The sequence below is a fragment of the Ruditapes philippinarum genome, unplaced genomic scaffold, assembly GCF_026571515.1.
Source record: "Ruditapes philippinarum isolate M1 unplaced genomic scaffold, ASM2657151v2 ctg27_1_1_1_1, whole genome shotgun sequence".
Taxonomy (NCBI): domain Eukaryota; kingdom Metazoa; phylum Mollusca; class Bivalvia; order Venerida; family Veneridae; genus Ruditapes; species Ruditapes philippinarum.
The window spans coordinates 88,231-101,238 of NW_026864520.1; positions in this window are offsets into that span (position 1 = coordinate 88,231).

Consider the following 13,008-nt stretch of genomic DNA (forward strand, 5'->3'; position numbering starts at 1 on the left):
GGCTAATACTGTTTACCTTTGTCTTATTGTTCATATTTTAAGTTATGACAATGGACAGTTCCAAAACTTGAGGCTGAACAAATTCATGACCTTAAATTCAGCAAGTTCAGGATTCATACAGTGTTTTTCTATTCTGATTTGTTTTTCTCTTCAATATAAAAAAAATGGGAATCGCTAAAGAAGCATGCATGTTTTTTTTTTCTTAACACGTTTAGATAAATCGTGGATTAACTTGATCATTGTTTCTATTTTTGTCATGAATCTTTTTATTGCTTTACTAAGCAGATATGACACGTTTAGGGATTTAGAACAGGTATTAAGAAGCAATCACGCATCTTGATAAAACAGCTTATAGCGTACATTTGATTATACATTTTCTGACTAATTTCGATACATTTTTAATTAATTGTTATAAAAAACACAATTATATATGGAGCATTGCCAAGATTTTTAAAGAATTTTCGGATGGATACATTTAAACCTTTATAAGGTCTTTGATTATTTTTTTTACAAAAATATTGTTACACAAGCCTTATTTTGTCGAAACAAGTCGACATAAAATGCCTTTAACCTTGCTCCTTTGATGTTGCAGGAGTCATAAACCTGCAATTGTGAATTTTGTTTAAGAATTTACAAATTCAATAATTTCATTTAATTTCTTAAAATATAGTTTAAGAATCTGATGAAAAACTTACCTACGACGACGCTAGTTATGTAAATCCCGTGAGTTATATTTTTATCATATTGGTCTTCATATCTGAATTCCTTGCACGTGAGCGTCGGTCATAAAATGTGACTGTTATTATATCGTAACAGTTGGATAACTCAGGTTACAACGTCAATAACAAGAGACATAATGTTGCATATCTTAGATTGGAACAAAAACATCCCTCGAATATTAAAGGTCACTCTACTGTTGTTAAGAGCTCATTCTGACCGTTTTAATATCCTTATTTGCTAGTATGTGTGTTTGATTAAAGGCACCTTATGACTCAGAGATCCATTTGTTTAAAAATCTTGTTTGATTGGTGGATAAAAGATGTTTAACAACTGCAAAAAAAGTTGCTCTGACTGTACAGTTATATGTAATAAGAGTAGCAAAATGTAAAAAAAAGAGTATTTTGACTTCCAAGCCTGAAACGAGCCTTCAACATTTTTCAACTTTGTCGTTTTTTACTTTCTTTAGGGATTCTTATTTTCACTATTATATCGCCACACCAGCGTGGTTTGTGCCGTTTGGAGGCTTGTAAAAAGTCGCCCCAATTCATTCAATCTGCTTAAGCCGGTGCTAAGGGCGTGGACGGGTAGTTTGCACTTTACAGTACCCGTCCATTTACAGGCTCAATCAAACCGAGCCTGCCACATTTTCAATTATGTTGTTTTTGGAATTTCTTAAGGAATTTCAATTTTCTTTATTCCAAATCAAAATTCATACTTCATACTTTTTTCACTGTAATTAAGTAAATGGATTTCACCTATGCGTCAATTATTTGTTTTTCAAAAAAAAAAAAACGTATTAATTTTAACTTTTTTTAAAATTTCTATTATACTATTTAAAACATTCTTACAAACCTTTTAACCATGTCCATCTCGTGGGAAAATGCTAATTCAAAATAAAGTGAGTTTTAATAAAAAATATTTATTTGTAATAGCACATAAACACATCAAACGTTTGACCTTTTTTAGCATTTAATGACTTTTCGAAATCTTATTTACACGAATTGTTCTGATTGTTTTTTTTAACCCCTATGATCCCGAACGGCGTTATTAACTTCTGCAGAAATCAGTTTGTAATCCTGTTGAGGTTTTTGTTGTCAACTCTCTCAGTTAATCCTTTATTACCAGATTGTTGACAATTAGAGCATGTTGTTTCAATTAAAATCGTTTGATAATGTAAAATGTTGAAGTGTATTTTTGTAACTAAATAATCTAATTTATAAAATTTTCTTTGACTGCGAGAAGTACAAAATAAAACGAAAAAGTTTATTGAACTTCTAGCACTGATGGAATATTAATCTTATATGTCCTACCGATATAATAGCTAGAATATTTATCTGCTCTAAAGATAGATTTTTTTACTTCCTAACGATGCATAATTATTATGACCTTACAATAGAAAACTAATTTATCCGTATGTTGAATAAAGAATTTTGCAATTCAGAGTTAACAATAATATGACGTGCGTGTGCAATAATTGGTTTTACTTTAAAGCTACATTAAATAAATTTCATAAAAACAGAAATGGCGACATTGTATTAATAAATTGGGTTCGAAATCGATTCCAGATTTTATTTTGGTGACAAGACAACCAAAATAAGTTTGATAAGCATAAAAATGGACAACCTCATTGTGGCGAAATCGGAAGTACAATTATAATAATTATATTGTTACGAAAACTTCTCTTTTTGTGAAATGCTTTGTTTATTCACTTTTTTTCGCTTAAAAGTAGACCATTTCTCTATGCTGGTATAATGAACAAGTCAAGTCCAAGTGAAATCAGGATTATATTTATTGCAGTAAATCAAAATATTGCATCATTTTCTTTTCTATCAACAGTCAAAACCAAAGTAAAATTCTTAACAACCTCAACAAATACATTTTTTCAATAACTAACTAACCAACTCCAACTCAAAACCCCAACTCACTCTAAAACTCCTCAAAAATCCACCAGCTAGAAAAGTTCCCAGCTTATATACCCTTCTGTTTGCGCAGCTAGGGTGGTGTGCAAAAGTCGCGCGACCAACTTGCGCTAACCAGTTTGGCACACAACTCATGGCGCGACCTGACTGTTGCGCAACCTATTTAAAGTGCTGACAATGCCTTAACAATGTTCAAAATGGCCTGCAACTGGTTCAGGTATACAGACTGTTGTATATTACAAACATAAGTACAAAAATACATAATTATAGTTATATAAATTTACATGTTAACACTCAATAGCATAATTATTATCTGTCCAATAATGCAACTTAATAGTGCAAAATATACTTGCAGTAATAAAGATATATTTACTATACATGGCTTATAAGACCAATACACTTACTACTGATTGACATTTCTATAAACTTATAATACTGACTGATAATTCATTAAAAAACAGAAATATAATCTCTCCAGCTTTACAACATACAGCTCAACATTTGAACCAAGTAACCTGTATATAGATAAAACAGTAAGGAATCCCATTCATAAAATCTGATATGACCAAATTATGCTTTGTTGACAACAATTGAGATGCTGAAGGGCTAAAAATAACTTAAACCTTGTATTTTTAGACTGTGCGACCTCTTATTGCGCGACCTCTCCATATTTGGAACTAGCATGCCTGGGAAAGCTGATTCTACGCGACCTTTCCTATTGCGCGACCTTAAGTGTCGCGCGACCTTTTGCTGCGCGACCTTTCCAAATTTGGAATGAGGTATGGTCATAATCTAAAAATAACTGAGCTGTGCCAATATTCTGGACTGTTAATGACTCAATTGTTTTACAACAAAAAATGAGTAAAAGTTAACATTTATAAACATTTTAACCAGCTTAGAAATATTGTCCAGATATACCATCCTAAATGAATACTTCTAGTAAAGAACTAGTTTCAAATTTCACAACAATATTTTTTTGCATGAGAAACTCCGCCCTCGGTTCAGCCATACATCAATATTAAATCAACAAACAATGACTATGTGCAGCAGTTTTAATCTTACGGTATATTTTTCGCACTGTAACGGATGTTTTCATAAAAAACTCAATCCTTACTATGAGATGATTACTTTTTCTGAACCACATGCCTAGTGCACCGTGAAGCTAAAACGGTTAAAGTGTGTTTGCACAGGAAAAACTGATATTTACTGTGTTCAGGATAGCAACTATAACAATGTGACGTTGCGCATGCTCGAGCTGATTATTGTCCCCATTTGAAAGTTAAAATTCGTATACAAACTTTAGTGTTACCGTTGGGTTTTCCGTTTAAAATCCTTATTTATGAACATTATTTGATGACATTTACACCATAACTGTTAAAAAGGATAATAAAACTGTATAATGCTGTTTTTTTTTAGGTCGACGGCAATTTTTTTTTGCATAATATTTAACTTTAATATGTATTTTGAATAGAATCCGTTGGACTAAATTTTTTATGAATCTGTAAGAAATGCTGCACAATGTGAATTCATTTGCATAAGGATGCACATAATAAGTAACTATAACGTGAATGAATTTATTTTTAAACTGTTCTTATAAATTAATATTTTACCATATAATGCAACTAAGAGTATTAAGCAAAAAAAACAAACAAAGGCGGGTCATCAGAACCGCCTTAGCGTATCACATGCTAACAATTTTAACAGACTTAATCACAAATAAAAAAATTGTGGTGGAGGGGAGGTAGTGGAACAGCTGAAATCTAAGTAATAATGATTTAACTAAAATGCTTTTTCTGCTTAAACTTCTCTCAGAAAAATGGCGAATTTTATCAACAATTTTTCATTCCGCTGTAACACAGGCAATTGGTGCATGACTTGTAAAGTACACATGACCACGCGACCAATTTTTATAAATACAATATTTTTTCACTTAAAACGTTTTTAAAACATCTTATTGTCAATAAAACAACAAAGGAAAGTTTTTTTTTAAATGACATTCACATATACTATAAATATAGTTAAAGTAGAAAGGTTCGCCTGCGGAATTACCAATATGCCTTATTTTACCTCCCAGATCTTTATACTTGTCAACCAATTTTCAGTAAATAAATCGCAATCTTATAAGAAGTTATTTCTCGCTTGAAAAATGTACAAGTTTAGATCAGTTGGTACGAAAAAAGATGACATTTTAAAGCAAATATGAACCTTTTGTCCAGATCGGACATCGCTTGACCGAGCCGGCAGATTCTTAATGTCAGTGCATGCAAACAGTTGAAACAGCAGTCAGTTATAACACTATCAATTACCGGTTCAAAATTAATCCGAAACGTCTGTAGGTAGGCACTTTCAGTAATTATTTCCACTTTGATTTGCTTATTCACACGTGATGGCTTAATATTGTGTACTTAAAAACGCATGCCTGAAAATAGCAGTTTAGACATTATAAGCCTTACCAAAATTCAACAGCTGTGACAGCTGTAGCAGCTACAACAACAACAGCAATCACATTAACTGTGTTATTCTTAATGACAAAAACGTCACAGTTTAATGACTAAACAAATCTTTTAAATATGCATATATTAACAAATACACTCTGCAACAAGGCAAAAATAAGCCACCATAATTGTCAGTTCTACTTAATTGTAATACGAGACAATAATGAATATTTATGTACTACTGATTACTACAGCATAAATCCTTTGCTGAGTCGTCAGTACCTATTAGGCTATTATAGTGCAAATTTGTTCGAAACCCATGGCCGGTGCTTGTTGGGACCCTAAGATTTCTGGAATGATCTTGCCAATCACACGTTTAAACCATGATGACCAGTAAGAAAATACACATTACTCAATCATTGCAACATGGTTTATCCATAATTCAAAATGCACTTTTCAGAAACAACTATCGCTTTATATATATTAATCTAAACAAAAAACTGCAAATAACCTATAGTATATTGCTAAACACGGAGTACAAATATACAGTCCTAAACATCAACACTAAGAAAAAAAAGTACACGAAATGTAATGTGTTATTCATCTCTCTCTTCTTTTTTAAAGAAGTCCCCATTCTGTTGTAACAATGTCTAAATTCACCACTTTAAAATCTACTGACTATTGGCGGGAAGTACATTTTTAATCCTTCTGCAGACAAATGAAGTCCTAGAAAATACACAAACAAAGAAATTTCTAAATTCACTACATGACACAAAACTACACATATGCACTAAAAAACATCACTTAAATTATGACCCATCAATCTAGAGATTACTTGAATTTGAACACTTAAGAATTAAAATAACTTCTTTCTAAACTACAACTGGTTTGGTCTAATTTCACATGCCCTGTTACTTAATTTGGAAAAATCCGTTTCCTGCTGTCATCCAGCTTCGCTCAATCTTTACAATGCGAAAGATCAACAAAGAAAGGCGGCGTTCAATGAACACAACCGCACACGACCCAGCAAAAAAGGAGACCAGGAGGAATCCAATCATTAAGAATATTAAGGCTGTGTCAAGAGATGTCCGACCAGGACAAAGGTGCTGTTTTGCTTTAAAATGTCATCTTTAGTCTAACAAACTGATCTAAATAGTGCATGTTTTGAAAAAGAAATCTTTTTCAGTATATTGCACTTTATTTGGTAAAAATTGGTTGACAATTATCAAAGATCTGAGAGGTAAAATATGGAAGTAAAAAATGATCGACATATTCTACACAGATGCAACTGGTTCACTACAAGTATGTCTCTAGTTTTGCAAAGGGAGTATGAAATACAACAATAATTTTGTGATATTGATATTTAATTAAGAACATTACAAAAATCAATTATACATCTAATTGCTATCAGCATCTCACTGTTAGAAACTGTTTTATTTATTGTTTAATGATTGATAAATGTATGCACTTACGTCAAATATGTCTCATATTTGGTAGAATATTACATTCGTTTATTATCAAGATGGCTTTCACAGTGGCCAGCGCTTGCCTTAAGCAGAATTCACAAACTGATATGACATTTTGATATATATAAGAGAACTAGGAGGTGAATTTATACATCTGTGAAGAATTGTTTTTGCATTTCCTTATTCATAGTTTTGAGAAGTGTTGAACATAACAATCCCTGAATTGTATCAATTACTTCATCAATTTAATATTTATGGATGCCTTAGCAGATACCTTGAATGTTACTTAAACAGATCATTAAATAGCTTAATGAAACAAAACCAGTAACATGTTTATACCATTTGATTTTATTTCCATTTCGGATGTCATTTCATAAACGGTACATGTAAATGTATATTATGTAAGTACAACGTATTTTATCTAATAAATGTTCGAGAAAACTTCAAATAACTATGAAAGTAAACAAATTGATTCCGTATCTTAATGGCAAGAATGTAATTATTATAACAATAAAATTATAACAATAAAATATCCCAGCCTTATTAAAAAAATCTGGATTTTCTATAATTTCTCTATTAATTAATATAAAGAATACAATATGTTTGTTTTGCTTTTGTGCCCTTTCAAACCTTATTTGTGTTTAATTTTGTCATACAAGATTTATAACTCGTCTTTTTCAAAAATAAGTCAAAATATCATAATCGCTGCACAATTGTGCGAAGTGTTTTTGTAGCCAATAACTCAAACAGTTTTAAAAAGTTTTTATATGAAACTTGGAATAATTACTTATCACAGGGAAGGGTTATGATTCTAAAAGCTATTTGTTTCCAGCAATGCCCCTTTTAACTTAGAGTTTTCATTAAAAGTAATAACTGTTAATTTCACAGAAGAGTATAAATGTCGCATTCAGTGCTGTTGTTTTCTTATTATATTTAGATAATGCAATTATGTAAAGTATAATTATTACGTCGTGCTACAGTATAAAATTGATTATCACGTTAACAATCTATCTAAATATTTGGAGCTCTATATTTAAGTGTTAACAGTTGGCAGAAATATGCCGACGTAATTTATAAAAATATATATTCAATATCTAAACATGAATGCCTACATATATTTAGATAAATAGTTATTTTAAAACAGTTCTTTTTACCGAATAATTGTCACGATTACTGACTGACATAAAATGTTTTAATAGCTTGTTAAAATCAATATCAATGCTTTACTTTTACGAAATTCTCAAATCAATTGTAAATTCCCAACTTATCAATTTTACTGATTGCAAACATTTTACCATTTACTTCTACAGTATTGTTTGTAACTGTTTAAAATAAACAATTCTATTTCTTTGCTATTCAAAGACAAATTTGAGTAAACATGTTACAACACTTTTCACTAATGGGTAATTTTTCACAAATATAAAACATATTCTGGAACAACGGGGTAAGCGAATGATTTGATATTTATCACATAGGCTGAAATCATATGGGACATTGAACTCAAAGAATTATTTTCAGTACCATGATTTCACAAAAATCAATAAGGTCATTTTGATAAGAGCAAACTTTGCTTTGTAACACATATTCTGCGAGATTGCATCACTGTTAAACATAAATAGTGTATGCATGTTTTGCATTCAAATAAAAAATCATTTCCATAATGCATATATTTTATAATATTGCCTAAAGATAACGGAACAAAACGATTATGAAAAAGTTTTATTTAAAAACCAAATTTTCATTTCCACAGCGACATTTGTCAACTTTCGTACGATTATTTTGTGTGGAGGGGAGATAATAATTTTCGAGAGCTATTTTTCGATAGGTAATCAAATGTGTGCTGTTATGTATGCAACATATTACATGTATATAATTTATATCTGACCAGTTGGTATTTCCAATATTATCATTGTTCTATTTTTAGAACATTAACTACATGTATGTACTAGAACTTTCTTAACTGTTGTAGAAAACTCATGCATTATATTTAGATAGAAACTTCTGGAATGTTCTTTATTGTTGAAGTTGCTAGATTATGATTACTTTAGAACATAATAGACCTTTCTGGAATTTTCTTAGTTAATATATATAAAGTGACATTTTTCATTACTTTTACATTTGAAGTCATCAGTGATCTTTGAAGTCATCAGTTACCTTTTAAGTCATTAATATATTTGGAGTATTATTCAACTTGGATATTAAGTGTTTTATTGGAGCTTGGATTATTTTAAAATAGTTAAATTTATTCTTGTGGATTTAATTGTGGGAATTTATTCTAAAGTGTTCTTGGATTTAACTGTGCTATTCAAAAAGGGATCATTCCAGGATCAGACTAGACATTATATTTTACATTTATATTTAGACTTCAGGTATTTGTACACATAATTTGTTATTTTGATTTTCTTTATTAATTTTTATGTAATTATTTTGTTATTTTTACAAGTTTGTTGCTGGCTTTTCTTTCTCGTTACGCCTTGCTCGTAACAGTACATTTCGCGCATGACGACAATGTCTGCTAACTTAAAAAAAATTTCTTCGAAATAGAAAATTAAGGAAATGAAATAAATGCACCATTCTCTTTCTTCCATTACATGATATTACCGCGGACAAACGCGGGGGTTCGTCCGCGATGAGAAGCCTAATTACCCCGCGATCCCCGGTGTTCAGTTGTTTCCACCGCGGACAAAATTCTGACGACCGTTCTTCATTCATCGATAAAATCAGCGGGGGAACGCCATGGTCAGTTGGTCAGTATGAATTAACCTCCAAAATAATAGACGTTTTATTATTTTTTAACGTCATCTTTTTTTCATAATGACTTGAAAATTGACAACTATCGTCTCCTTAAATGTTATTATACGTTAAATTATTTGAGCGGAATTTGAAATGAAAATTATTACAGCTGTACCTGTTTTTGTTGTTGTTTTTAATATTCAATTGCATGTACTTAAAACTGCATATTGTCTACAAATACTATTATTCCTATGAACAATAATATCTTAAATTAAAAAATAAAATGAAATATTTTTTACTTGAAAACCGTCGATGAAAATTCTTAGAAAATAACTGCCATGTGCTTGTTTGCCTTATATACATGTATGTACATGCATACTGTTCATTATAAAATAACAAAAAGTATAACGTCCAGTTTAACAAAATTCTGCAAAAAAAAATCTATAAAAAAATGAAAAAAAAAGAACAAACAAACAAACTACTTAAACAAAAATGAAAATAAACTTCAACACTTGATACAAACTTCAAAACATATGCATTACCCTCACACCTGTAATTAGATAAATGAAGAATATCATTTAATGTATATTTTGGTGAAATAAACGCTTTCTTTTAATGTTCCATATTAAATATAAGACTTTATGATCAACATGCAATATAAACAGAAACAGTAAAACGCATCTGACAATTGAAAGAGACCTCCTGGAATATTGCCTGAATAAATTGTTGAGGGTTACGTTTTCAAAGTTTTCAAATAAGAAACAAAAGCTGGCATATAAATTGTTGCAGTTTCTTTTTTCATAAATGTCATATGCCGAATTTTTTCATTATTTGACTTCAAGTTTCTCACTACCATGAAGTTGCGACGACAATGATTTATCTTGATGTCGAATACATATTATACATTACCCAACACAATAACAAGAAGAAGAACAAGAAATACGCTGCATTTGTACATGCACTTTTATTACAACAAAAAAGAAAACAAACACATTTTACATATAGTTATATGTACAGTACATGTTACAGTACGTACGTATACTGATGTTCAAATACAGTAATTAATTTTCTAAATTTTAGGTTTCCACCGCGTTGACCGGTGTTTGACCGCCGCGTTCCTCCGCAATTTACCACTGCGGTCCGCGGGGGAAACGGTTTCAGCCGCCGATTTATGTCCGCGGTGGTGAAAATTTTCTGTCCGCGGGGTCACGCGGGTTTTGCAAAAAGCCGCGCTGAGAGTACTGTAAGTAAACAAAACCGAAAAAAAAATCAATGCACGTAAGAAAGATAGTAACGCTGAGTAATTTTTGAGTAATTTACAAGAAAAATACTTTTTGTACCTGAAATTACTCTATTTGTACCAGCATGATGTATGCTTTTAACAGACAAAATAGACAAAATACAATCAAATCATTTATTTGATATATGAGATTGATATAAATCTTCATATGTATCAAGACTGCAACAAATGAACCGACCAATTGAATGGAGAATAGTTGCTATGCGATCCGCACGTTAGGGAGTTTTATGAGTATATTTATTAACCAATTTGAATGCTTAAATAGTTGTCTGGACGTCTGACTAATACATGTTTTTTTAAAAGTTTGCTAATTTTTGCGTGTCATTGAAAAATTGTATATAAATATATGTAGACTTCTGTTATAAGTGACCTTACTTTGATACTGTATAGCAAGAATTAAAACAAAACTGTACATTTGCGTGAATGAGATCTTAACTATAGCCTTCATAATGTATAGGTGTTTTCAACAAGCGTAATTGCTCATATATCTTACAAATTGTAGAAATAAATACGCCCCATTCAGCTGCGTGAATGCGAACTCACAACTGATCGATGCCCACCAAAATATCTTGACCTGGTTTCTGATACATTTAATGATCATCCATCAACAAACAAGGAATATATCTTGCTCTAATGTCTTTACTCATGCTAACTTTGTTTCGTAATAATGCCAATACTATAAACAAGCACATTTCGCGATGTATATCAAAGTAAATTATCACGGCCATTCTCTAGAGCCTTTCTTCAGCACATTTGCTTAAATTTTGTGTTTCATGCAGTCCGAGTAAAGATATACTATACTCGTCTTCGAGTAAAATAATTTTATCGTGAGAATGTAGTGAAGTATTTGAAGGTTTCTTTCACAATATATCTTATTTGAATAAAAGACTATATATTCATAGTGTGGACCTATAGTATGTAGAATTTCGAAAAAAAAAACATACACTCAAAAGAAAAAGGTTTAGTCAGTATTTATGTATGCCTCGCAAATTGACAATATGACATATATCGCTGTTTAACTTCGTACACGTCAAGGGTAATACTTAGCGGTTATGTATGTTACGATTTTAATATTTTAACTCTAAAATCGTTTTACCGTATCGGCCAATTTTCGAAAATGCACGAGTCGCACGTGCTCGGGTATGCCATATGGTCATTTTGTCATACATTGTGTAGTATCGATAGTTTACTCAGTTAAATAAACCGGTGTGAAATCAGAGTTGGATAATATGGGGCGCCGTCCTGGCTTATCCATAAATGATAGGAATATCGCGTTGGGATTGCTGGAAGTAGGTGTATGTGCACCTGACGTACGTCGCACGTTATTTTGGTTGCAATGAACGGACTATTTTTCGTCGCAAAAAGCGTGTACAGATTGTTAATGATCGGGATCGCGCATAAAAACGCCATGGGAATATAGGACCATATTGACGTCATAACGCCATCACGCCGTCACCACTTCATGCCCGCGACAAAAATAGTGAAGCGTCTCAGACATTCTACGAGGACAAGAATATCTATTTACTATATCTACTGCCAGCAATGGAGCAGAGCCGCTCGACGGTTATACAAATGTGTTCCCTCTATGCAACGTCACCGAGTTGCAAGCTTTGATTAAGTATGTCGACACAGCCGTTGGGTAAGGCAGTGATAGAATAAAGTTCTTCATCAACAACCCAAAATTAAACCCTTTAAATTTGGGGACATGTGGGGTTCCTAGGCTCGTCGCGGTGAAGGCAAATCAAGCCAAGTGGGGAATGGAGGGTTACGGGGTTTAAGGTTCATGATCGGAGGGTTTTACATAAAATGAAAAAACGAACAAAAAATTGTTCGACGAAGCCAATACCCGCGCATTTGTCTGACATCATCCTGCCTGCCGTTGTACCTTACAAAAGTTTTTGCTTTCCACGAAAGCCCGGTTGCAAAAACAAAACACCCTCAATCCCTTCCCGAAAAGTTTTTAAATATAGAACACAGGGGGAACCCCCGGGCCTGATTGCGTGAGGGGCATGATGCCCAATCCCGTAAATATTAACATGCTTGCACGAGGAAATTGGCCTAATCCCTTTTTGCGTCATCAAATGATAAACAGCATGAGGCGACGTTGTTTCGCTGTTATCAAGGCAAGAGGCGAACATACGAGATACTGACATTTTTGAGAATTTTGATTTTGACACCTTTGTGAAAAAGAGACGGCATAGCCATAACAAATGACGTTTATTTTCGTTAATATTGTTAAGATGTATTGGATAATACATGAATTTTATGGTAACTGTTTTTGCAATTTACAAGTACCGTTATATAAATAACCCAAAACGTTTATTTTATATTTACAAAGAGACTGTGAAGTAACTATCTTTTTTTTTCAATTATCAAAATTGAGCATAGTATATCTTTAAAATACATCATGTTCGCTAATTCTGGGGCCTTAAGAA